Raw genomic sequence first — 10,856 nt, 5'->3', positions numbered from 1 at the left:
GCCTAGGTGACCTAATGGGGGTGGACCCCATGTTTTATTGCTCACAACCCTATCACTATCCTTAAAGATGATTTCACTCACTGCCCTGCCCCCTAACCTATACACAATAGATACTCACGCTTCTGGACATTCAGAGCCTCGCCTGACTCCGCTCATAGGTGGCGTAGCCCTCAAGCCCAGCTGCATTTTCCTTGTACTTCTGTGTCCCGTCTCTTTATTTCTTGGATCATGCGCCTCAGCCCAGCATAAGGCATACCCCACGACCCTGTGAGCCTTCAGCCCTACAGGTGTGAGCCACAGCGCCCAGCCTTGTAGTGTCTTTATTGACCTCTACTCTCATAGACTTTTGTGTAGGCCGTGGAGATACAGCAGAGAATAGAGGAAAGGATGTATGCTCTGGGAGTTTACAAGACTACGATAATGTGACAGGGGGCTAGAGAAGGCATGGAACATGCTCCCACCCTTGCCAGCCTCCTGGAACCCAGGCGAGCAGGCAACACCTGGAGAGGCTCCCAGCAGGGCTGTGTGTGCTCAGTTTGTTTCTGACCCTGTCTCTGTGCCTTCTTTATTTGTTCCCCTCCTCTGGTCTTAATGCTGACCATCCAGGCAGGTGCTGGTCACTTCGGTTCTGACCCAGAGCCGGGACTCCACACTTCCTCACATGGAGCCTGTATCAACTGTGGCTCTCAGTCAGAGATCTGGCCCCAGTGCCTCATCACATCCAACACAGAAGAGATGCCTCTGTCTCATTGAGGCCACCATCTTATCAGAATTCACATGTTAGGTGTCTCAGTCTATTTTCTGTTGCTTGAAACTGGGTAATTTATAAAGAAAGAGAATTTTTTTTTTTTAAGATGGAGTTTCACTCTGTCACCCAGGCTGCAGTGCAGTGGCACGATCTTGGCTTACTGCAACCTCTGCCTCCTGGGTTCAAGCAATTCTCATGCCTGAGACTCCCCAGTTGCTGGGACTACAGGCACGTGCCACTGCGCCCAGCTAATTTTTGTATTTTTAGAAGAGATGGGGTTTCACCATGTTGGCCAGGCTGGTCTCGAACTCCTGACCTCAGGTGATCCACTCACCTCGGCCTCCCAAAGTGCTGGGATTACAGGTGTGAGCCAATGTGCTCAGCCTTTAATTTTTTAAATTTTTTTAGAGACAGGGTTTCACCATGTTGGTCAGGCTGGTCTTGAACTCCCAACCTCAGGTGATCCGCCCACCTTGGCCTCCAAAGAGCTTGGATTACAGGTGTGAGCCACCGCGCCCGGCCGGCCTTTAATTTTTAAAAAATTTATTCATTTATTTTAGAGTTGGGGTATTGCTATGTTGCCCTTGCGGAACTCCTGGGCTCAAGTCATTCTCCTGCCTTGGCCTCCCAAACTGTTGGGATTACAGGCGTGAGCTCCAGTCCTGTGTAGTCTCCATAGCTCCCAGTGTGACCATTACTAGAGGCAAAATTTAAATCAGGGGTTGGGGATGGAGAGGGAGGTGAGGCAACATATTTGACTTTGAAGAGATTTGATGCAAATTTTGGAGGAGTGGGTGTGCTACTGACATCTAGTGGGTGGAGGCCAGAGATGCTGTCAAACATCCTACAAAGCATGGAACAGACCCCACACAAAAGGATTATTCCAACCCAAAAGTCAACAGTGCTTAGGTGGAGAAACCCAGGGCTCTAACCAGTGAGATGAAATGTTCCAATCAGCAGACTTCTCGGCACCTACCTTCTTCCCATCCCTCCTCGTTTCTGAGATTACCCCACTATAAGACATTAAACAGGCTGGACACAGTGGCTCACAGCTGTCATCCTAGCACTTTGGGAGGCTGAGGCCGACGGATTGCCTGAAAGCAGGAGTTTGAGACCAGCCTGGCCAACATGGCAAAACCCCATCTTTATTAAACATATTTTAAAAAATATTAGCTGAGTCGGGCATGGTGGCTCACGCCTGTAATCCCAGCACGTTGGGAGGCAGAGGAAGGCGGATAACCTGAAGTCGGGAGTTCGAGACCAGCCTGACCAACATGGATAAACCCCAACTCTACCAAAAATACAAAATTAGCTGGTCGTGGTGTCGCATGCCTGTAATCCCAGCTACTCAGGAGGCTGAGGCAGAAGAATCGCTTGACCCCGGGAGGCGGAGGTTGCGGTGAGCCGAGATCGCACCATTGCACTCCAGCCTGGGCAACTCCGTCTCAAAAACAAAAAAATTAGCTGGACGTGGTGGCACACACCTGTAATCCCATCTACTCCGGAGGCTGAGGCACTGAGAATTACTTGATCCTGTGAGGTGAGGTTGCAGTGAGCCAAGATTTCGCCACTGCACTCCAGCCTGGGCAACACAGTGAGACTCTGTCGCACACGCACACACACACACACACACACACACACACGCACACACACACACGACATTAAATACACAAATCAAAGTGAATAATCTCTCAACACTTGTCAACTTGTAATTACAGCGATACACTTTTATATCTCGGTATTGAATTTCGCCCTCTAGTTGGCCTGTGAACGTGCCATGCCTGCCAAGTGTGTCATCTGGGACAAGCACTTCGATCTGTTTGAGCAGACACACATCAATCTTCTTTGGAAGAAAGGGTGCCAGTAAAAGCCGAGTGTTGCTACCTAATAACTGTGCTGCAGTTTGGAGTGTTCAAGGCGTTTTCCAATAACATGTTCTGAAATGGGATCTGACAACGCTTTGGGAGGCGGTTTAGTAGGAAGCGGCTGCCCTGCCGCACTCGAGGAACCGGGTCAGTGACCTGCCCCAGGACACGGGGCTGGCGGGGAGTGGACAGCGGCCGGCTGGACTCAGCCTCCAAGTCCCGCACTCGATCCTGCAGGAATAAAAACTGTTCTTCATGCTACCTCTCTCCCTTCTCCTGTAAACAAGCAACAAAATTAACTGAAACGGAAGTCAAATGAATTCGCCTGCGATCATGGGAATTTTTGGCTCTTAACCTCGCGAGTGGAGCTGAGTGAGTTCCATTTGCGGTGGGGGGCTGGAAACAGGTTTCTGGGCTTCCAGGGCCACATCCCGTCCCCACACAGCCTAGGCCAGGCCGGGTGTTTGCAGGTGGGCCCCGGGGCTCCAGCTAACCTGAGCTACCTGGGCAGGGCTTTGTGCGGGGAGGCAGCAAGCGGAGTGAGCGGGCGACGCCGCCGGCCTCTACGCAGTGCGGTGGTGAAGACGTCTCTTCCAGGGAGCCACAGGAAGCAAATCCATCCTTTTGAAGGGCTCGCGTCCCGCGGCCCTGAACCGGCGCGCTGGAGGAGAGCTGCGGCGTTCCCGAGGTTCAGGGCTCACAAGGCTCGCAGCCCAGCCCTGTGATCCAGCTTCCTCAGCATTCGCGCTGCACCCCTCATGACGACTTGCGGCTTACGTCCCAGGACAAAGGGGGCTTGTCCTTTCTTGAAAGTCCTACTGCGCGAAAACGAAGCCCATCTCTGGCTGCCTGCCTTCCGGGAGACGCTGCGCCCCCCCAGGCTCCTGGGCTCCGGCGCCTGCCCCCGCCCATTCCCGGCGCGCACCTGGAAGTCCCGAGCTCGGGCCCCGCCCTGCCGCCCGCCAGGTGAGCGGCGCCAGGCCCCGCCTTGGCCGCCCCCCACCCCGCTCCGCTCCACCGCGCCTGCGTGGTGTGCAGTCCGCGCCGTGGACCGTCGGCGTCCCGCTGCGGGTCGGCAGTGGCAGTTGGTCCGGCGCAGTGCCCGGGTACCCTGGCTGCTGGTGAGCGGGCGGCGTCCGCGGGGAGGGAGCCGGGGGCGAGGAGGCGCCTTCTGGCTCGGGCTGGGGCCGGTGGGGGCGCGAATGAGCGACGGCGGAAACCGCGGGCCTGTGTACGGCGGCCTCAGCGGCCAGCAGGTAAGATCCGCGCAGGGCGAGCGTGGGTCGTGCAGGCCCGTGAGGGGGTGGGGGTTGCGGGCGGGCCAGCGGTGCGGCGGCCTGGCCGGGGACGCAGGTAAGCGCGGCCCGCGCGGGGACCGGCGGAGGATTGTCTTGCGGGCGGCGCCCGCACCGCGTCTCCTGCCGGCCGGTCCGTGCGGGGACCCGGGAGGGGCGGGCCTGGGCCTCGGGGCGGGCGCGCGCTCCTTTTTCGCCGTCTGGTATTTTTCTGTCCCCCCATATCTGCCGCCCCCCGCCAACATGGCCGCCACCCTCCTGTCCCCACTTCCCTGGCCGCTGCCAGCCCCTTAGCGCGCGCCTTGTTTGGAGCAGGGCTGGGAGGCCCGCGGGCGGGGCTCCGCGGGGTGGCGCACTCGGGCGCGGGAAGGGGGCGCTACGCCGGAATGCGGGCGGGGAGGGGGAGCGTTGCATAGTCCCGGGACGCCGGGAGGGGTGGGGAGGGTCACCCCGGGGATGCGGGCCTGCCTTCGGGCCACCCTTCACAGGCCCAGGGGATGGCTGTGGTCTTTACAAGTTGCAGGCTACCGGAATGCCCGCCGGACAGTCCTCGCGCCCGGCTCCTGGCCGCCCTCCGTGGGGGCGCAGCGAAACTGTCGCGTGCTGTGGAGAGAGTCACGCACTTCTCCTCTCCTTAGTGAGTGACGTTGGATGTAATTCGTTTTGTAATGAATGGGTTGAAATTTGCAGTGAGGGAACTGCGCAGCCCCTGTGGTTTGGCTTTCTCCAGCATCTTATTGCATTGATTGTGCGTTCTCGATTTTACAGAGGTTTCTTTTGAGTAATGGCTTCAGTAATGTCAACCCACGCGCATTTCAAAGTTTGTTTATGCAATTGTTTTTATATTTCTCTTTTTATTTATAATTTTTGAATTAGATTTTGTGTTTTGGAGAGATTTTCCTTACGTCGTGGAAGTGTTTGTAATCTTCGTAAATATGGATTATTTATTTTATCATGTTCATCAGAAAGCAATACCAGGAACATTTAAATGTTTTAAAGGCTTTCACTCTGCAATGACTTGTGTGAAAGACGACATACATACCAAAACGGGAATACCTAACTTTTTTCTATTGGAATTTTCTGGAAGAAATTCTGTGCAATCTGAAAAGATTGATGGAGGGTACAGTAATTGCTTTCTACATCGCTTTTGTTAAGCAGTGAAAATTAGACAAACTTGGAGATTTATACCTGGACATACTGAATTTTTGAACACTCTTGAAGCGAAATTTTGGAAAGGGCAGGTGAAATGAGGCTTATTCCAACCTCCCCCTCGTTTTGGTTAAAAGGCAAGCACCAAAATATTGTAGTAGCTGGTAATTTACAGAACATTGGTTATCAGATTTGATAATTATATATTAAGGTTGTACAATATGTGTATGTCAGAGTTATAGATAGTATACTGGTCGTAGAGTCTTAAGAAAAGTACATTTTCTTTATAATTTTCTGAGTATTGAAATGGTAACTGTTAGGTTATGAATTGTCAAGGCAATAGGGCCAGTATATATCTTCAGTCATCTTTTTATGCCTGAAATCCAGGAAACAGTATAAATGGATGTTTCTTGGAACAGCCATTGCAATGCCGTATATTGGTCATTGGTGTCCTTACAGTGTATCTCATTATTGGTGTGTCTCCCTTACTTGTGAACTGAGGCATCATGATATTGCTGCGCCTTGTCTGTGCCCCTCTGCGTTTTGCGGGTAGTGTCTCACATTTGGCTACCATATTTATAAGATGAGGTTTACTAATTTGGTTTTAGTAACTTTAGGAAGAAATTTAGGTGTTTTTCACTTCCCAGTGACTTACCTGATTACACATAGTTACGGTGTTACTGGTTGCACTCCTTAATTGCCGGCACTTTTTTTCTAGTATGTTAGATATATATTCTTTTGGTTTATCATTTAAAAGAATATTGCCGGAAAAGCATTTAAATGTTAATACTGTATTTGTTTATGTTTATTGGATGCTTAATTAAATGTATTTTCTTTCCCTTTTCCTGAATGAAAAGAAATTGGAAGAAGAGAATCAACTATTTTGTGCACGTATTTGGTTCAGTTTAGAAGACATGGTATTGTGAAAACAGTGTAGTCTTTGGAGTTAGACCTGGAGTCAGAATGTATAGCTGATATATTAGAAAAAAGATGCTTGGAAGAATGGCCTTCCAAGTCAGAGCATCTGGGTTGAAATTGAGCTCCACTCCTTACTGGTCCAAAGCCACATGACTGATTCATCATGCAGCCTTATGTCCGTTTTATTGTTTCTCTATACACACATTTGTTACTGAAAATTGCAAAAATAGCACATTGAAGGTCCTTTTATTGGAATTCAAACTTTTGAAAACCAGAAAATTTAACGATGCTCTTGCCAAACTACCCAATATTTTCTTTACATTGTTGCCCCACAAGTTGCTTTACTACGATTCTTGATATTGGGCTTCCTCTCACTTCAGGCTTCTAACACACGTGGAAATTTTAGGACCTACTGGCTCTTTGGGTCATGTCAGAGAGGAGAGCTAAAGTATGTTGAAGTTATTCAAACACATTCAAGCTGCATAGGTCTCTTATAAATTACTGGTATCATGGTAGAAAGGAAAAGATAACAGAAAAGACATCACAGAACTCTTTATCAAAATTATTGGTATACAGGCTGTCCTAGCATAGAGTAACTTTCTCAACCTGGTGCATAAAATTACCAGCAAAAAGTACAAGAATAATAGTTTATGGTTGAATTGGCTTGGTGTCATGATTCCCTGTTCTAGCATTCTTAGGCTATAACACACACAGAAACTGCAGCCACATTGGAATGGTTCTCTTCTTGATACATTTTGAACTCCCTTTAGGCCGGTGTCTACTAGTTCTTTTTCAAGCCGAGAAAATCTGTTGAGTAACAGGTATCTCAATTTTGCCCTATTTTCTTTCTGCATAGATAGCAGTGTGCTCACTTTGCCTACTACTAAAACAAGCGATCTCTGATGTCCTGGAAGATTCTCTTCTATCCAGTTGTTGGAATGAATCTTCTGGTAGAAGGGAAGGGGGGAATTTGGTACTAGGGTTGAAAGTCGTGTTACTAAGGTTCTTTATTGACATCTTTGAGCAGAAGAGAGGCCCCTGAGTCATCCTGGAAATTTTCTTCAGTGAGCATTTATGAAGACTCTGAGGTCAAGGTTGGGTTAAACTTTTGTGGTGGGCCCATCCAAGGTCTAGTCAACAGCACTAAGCTCTTCCTGGATCTTTGGGACCCAGTGGAAAGTGGTTCCAGCTCTCAAATTGCTACAGGGTAGCCTGGAAAGAAATCTGTGACCCAGAGCCTGAAGACCCAAACTCCAGCAAATAATGGTGAAAGAGCCAACCCCCAAAGCCTTTTAAAAGATTCAATTCCTTCTCTATAAACTGGGATAAAACCTATTGTATAAGGCTATTCTGAGAGTTACATGAAGTGGACTTACAGAGTTCTCAGTACAGTTCCTGAAATACAGCAGCTGATGCCAGTAGATTTCCTTCCCTTTCTACTTTTGAACTTTGCTGTAATTATTGGCATTTTTTTAATGTTGCAGTAAACAGTTGGCTTAGTTGTGCGTCAGTATTCAGACCAATTTAATTTCAAATTAGGTTTTTACTGGGAGCTTCTTCATGACCTTAAAATTGCCATAAACCCTTTATAGAATAGGTCGTTTTTGACTAAATATATAAACAGAGGGCCGGGTGCGGTGGCTCATATCCGTAATCCCAGCACTTTGGGAGGCTGAGGTGGGTGGATCACCTGAGGTCGGGAGTTCGAGACCACCCTGGCCAATATGGAGCAACCCCATCTCTACTAAAAATGCAAAATTAGCCGTACATGGTGGTACATGCCTGTAATCCCAGCTACTTGGGAGGCTGAAGCAGGAGAAATGCTTGAACCCGGGAGGTGGAGGTTGCAGTGATCCGAGATCATGCCATTGCACTCCAGCCTGGGCAACAAGAGCGGAATTCTGTCTGAAGAAAAATAAAAATAAAAAAACCCAGAGATGTATCCTTACAGACTTTATGGTTTGATAGAGGAGATACAAATGCATATAGTGAGGGAATTCGGCGCTGAAGGTTATCTGGGAAGAGAAGGTGATTCTATAGAATATCAGAATGGGAGAGAAAAGACATCTGGCTGGAGGGGAAAGCAGGAGCAGAGGCATGAAAGGAGTTAGAGAGACCATGGGGGATTTCAGTCCTAGCCAAAAGTTAGCCCCTTGTTTGTTTCCTTCCTTCCTTCCTTCCTTTCCTTCCTTTTCTTTTCATCTGTCTTCCTTTGTGAGTGTGTTTATGTGTAGCGTGGGATGAGAACACCTACCTCAGGGGTGAGCTTAAATGAAGTGAAGTGATTCGTAGGCTCCTGGTATTCAGTAAATGCCCAGTTGATATTGATGATGATGTCACCACTGCCAGCACCACCTGTAGTTTCCTATGGCTGGTCTGTCTAGGGATGAATTTGGAGGCCACATTTTAAATTCTGCATATAACATTAAGCTGGTTGGTGTTTAATTTGTAGGTAGGGGGAAGCCATTGAAAGGTAGGGACAGGATTGGACCTGTGTTTTAGAACAGCATTAAAGGGGGTTTGGAGGAATCTGCCCATGAAGGAACTTTAATCTCCAGAGTCTAGCCTGTTAGAGAAGCTGGTGAAGTCCTTCGAGGCATGAAGTATTGGTCTGAAGTCACAATATTTAATGTTACGTTAAATGTGCTTTTTTTTTTTTACTGAAGGGAGAAGGGAGAAAGGATTTATTTAACGTGAATATTATTTTATCCAAATGTTGAGAGAATAGATGGAGACTAGTAAGGCATTTTTGTACCATTTGAGATGTTAGATTATAGTAGCATCTTAAAAAAATAGGCAGATTTTTAAAAAAACTAGATTATATTTGTTTGTAGTTGTTTATGTTTGGGCCTGTCTGGATATTTGAATTACCATTACTTGACACAGGCAATAAGGAGAGAAAAGAATGCCTTTTCCTGCTTTTGGGTTTGTTTGTTTGTTTGTTTGTTTGTTTGTTTGTTTTGATGGAGTCTCCCACTGTTGCCTGGGCTGGAGTGCAATGGCGTGATCTCGTAATCTCACTTGTTGTTCCCTGCAACCTCCACCTCCTTGGTTCACGCGATTCTCCTGCCTCACCCTCCTGAGTAGCTGAGATTAAGGAGCGCACCACCACACCTGGCTAATTCTTTGTGTTTTTATTTTGTAGAGACGGGGTTTCACTATGTTGACCAGACTGGCCTCAAACTCCTGACCTTATGATCTGTTTGCCTCAGCCTCCCAAAGTGCTGGGATTACAGGCTTAAGCCACTGTACCCGGCCTCCACCACTCACTAGATGGAGTTTCGCTCTGTCGCCAGGCTGGTGTGGGGTGGCATGATCTCAGCTCACAGCAGCCTCTGCCTCCTGGGTTCAAGCGATTCTCCTGCCTCAGCTTCCCAAGTAAGTGGGACTAGAGGTGTGTGCCAGCACACCTAGCTCATTTTTGTATTTTTTAGTAGAGACAGAGTTTCACCATGTTGGCCAGGATGGTCTTGATCTCTTGACTTTGTGATTCGGCCTCCCACTGCACCTGGCCAGATTTTTTTTTTGGAGGGAGGGGTTTGAATCACTTTCTTTTTGCTTTCTCTGGAGCATAATTGTAGTCCCATAGATTTGTATGTATCCAAAGTGTGTGGTTTTTTTTTTTTGAGACAGAGTCTTGCTCTGTCACCCATGTGAGTGCAGTGGCGCAATCTCGGCTCACTGCAACCTCCACCTTGGTTCAAGCAATTCTTCTGCCTCAGCCTCCTGAGTAGCTGGGATTAAGGTGTGTGCCACCATGCCCGGCTAATTTTTGTATTTTTGGTAGTGAGGGGTTTCACCATGTTGGTCAAGCTGGTCTCAAACTCCTGACCTCGTGATCCGCCTGCCTCGACCTCCCAAGTGCTGGGATTACAGGTGTGAGCCACTGCGCCTGGCCTTTTTCTTTCTTTCTTTCTTTTTTTTTTTTTGAGACAGTCTTGCTGTGTCACCCTGGACGGAGTACGGTGGTGTGCTTACTGCAACCTCCGCCTCCTGGGTTCAAGTGATTCTCCTCCCTCAGCCTCCCAAGTAGCTGGGACTACAGGAGTGTGCCACCACGCCTGGCTAATTTTTTGTATTTTTAGTAGAGATGGGGTTTCACCTTGCTGGTCTGGCTGGTCTCAAACTCCTGACCTCAAGTCACCCACCCACCTCAGCCTCCCAAAGTGCTGGGATTACCGGCGTGAGCTACCATGCCTGACTTTATCAGTGTGTTTTAATGAAATACTCACTGTTTTTCTTCAGCTTGTCAGAAGGTGGACATGTTGAAGACTTTTCAAGCTAGCTCTCTTGCCTTTGACGTGACACATACTCTGAAGCTTTTCTTGCTTTCTGACACAAGGTGTCAGAGGTTCACTTTGTGCTTTTCCTGCCAGATACCTTTCAGTCATTTCTTTTAGCTTGTTTTATTGATGAATAGAGTTTAGATACTAAAATCTGGGTGTTATATGTTCTTACTGTTAGGATGGCCCTGCCTTTATTGGACAGCCATGGGAAACGTACAGATGTGGATTTTTATATTGCTTTTTCTAGTTCAAATTTAACATCGCAGTTTCTACTATGAGTTTATTCTTTTTTCTCTAACGTTGAAAATTAACATTCTTAGCACCATTAACATAATTGCTTTATCTTACAGTACAAATGTAGTTTGAAAATAACACTGATAACAATAAAGCAACTGTAGGTTTATGTTTAGTCATGGTTCTTTCTGTTCTTCAGATGTATCCACATAAGCATGTACAGTTGACATTCCGATTTCTAAGGCCATTTGAAGAGATTTTCTCTGATGATGTTATGTGTTTGACAATTAATTTGGTTTGTTTATCTGAAATTCTTAAGATGTATGTGAGCATTTATGTAGTTCAAAGGTCAGAGCTGTGT

The 10,856-nt window shown here is 47.8% G+C and overlaps 1 protein-coding gene across 2 annotated transcripts in view; it reads left to right on the top strand.

Moving 5' to 3' along the window:
- Positions 1 to 3,801: 3,801 nt before the first annotated feature.
- LOC108294688 (zinc finger protein 679-like) overlaps positions 3,802 to 10,856 on the top strand; it is a 194,906-nt gene continuing 187,851 nt past the window's right edge. For both annotated transcript variants that reach the window (XM_037734268.1, XM_037734269.1), the window contains exon 1: positions 3,802 to 3,869. The gene's annotated coding sequence lies outside the window, so the exon portion shown is untranslated. The remainder of the gene's footprint in view (positions 3,870 to 10,856) is intronic.

The sequence above is a fragment of the Cebus imitator genome, unplaced genomic scaffold, assembly GCF_001604975.1.
Source record: "Cebus imitator isolate Cc_AM_T3 unplaced genomic scaffold, Cebus_imitator-1.0 Scaffold598, whole genome shotgun sequence".
Lineage (NCBI taxonomy): Eukaryota > Metazoa > Chordata > Mammalia > Primates > Cebidae > Cebus > Cebus imitator.
Note: the sequence above shows the minus strand (reverse complement) of the source record. Positions and strands in the feature narration are given on the sequence as shown.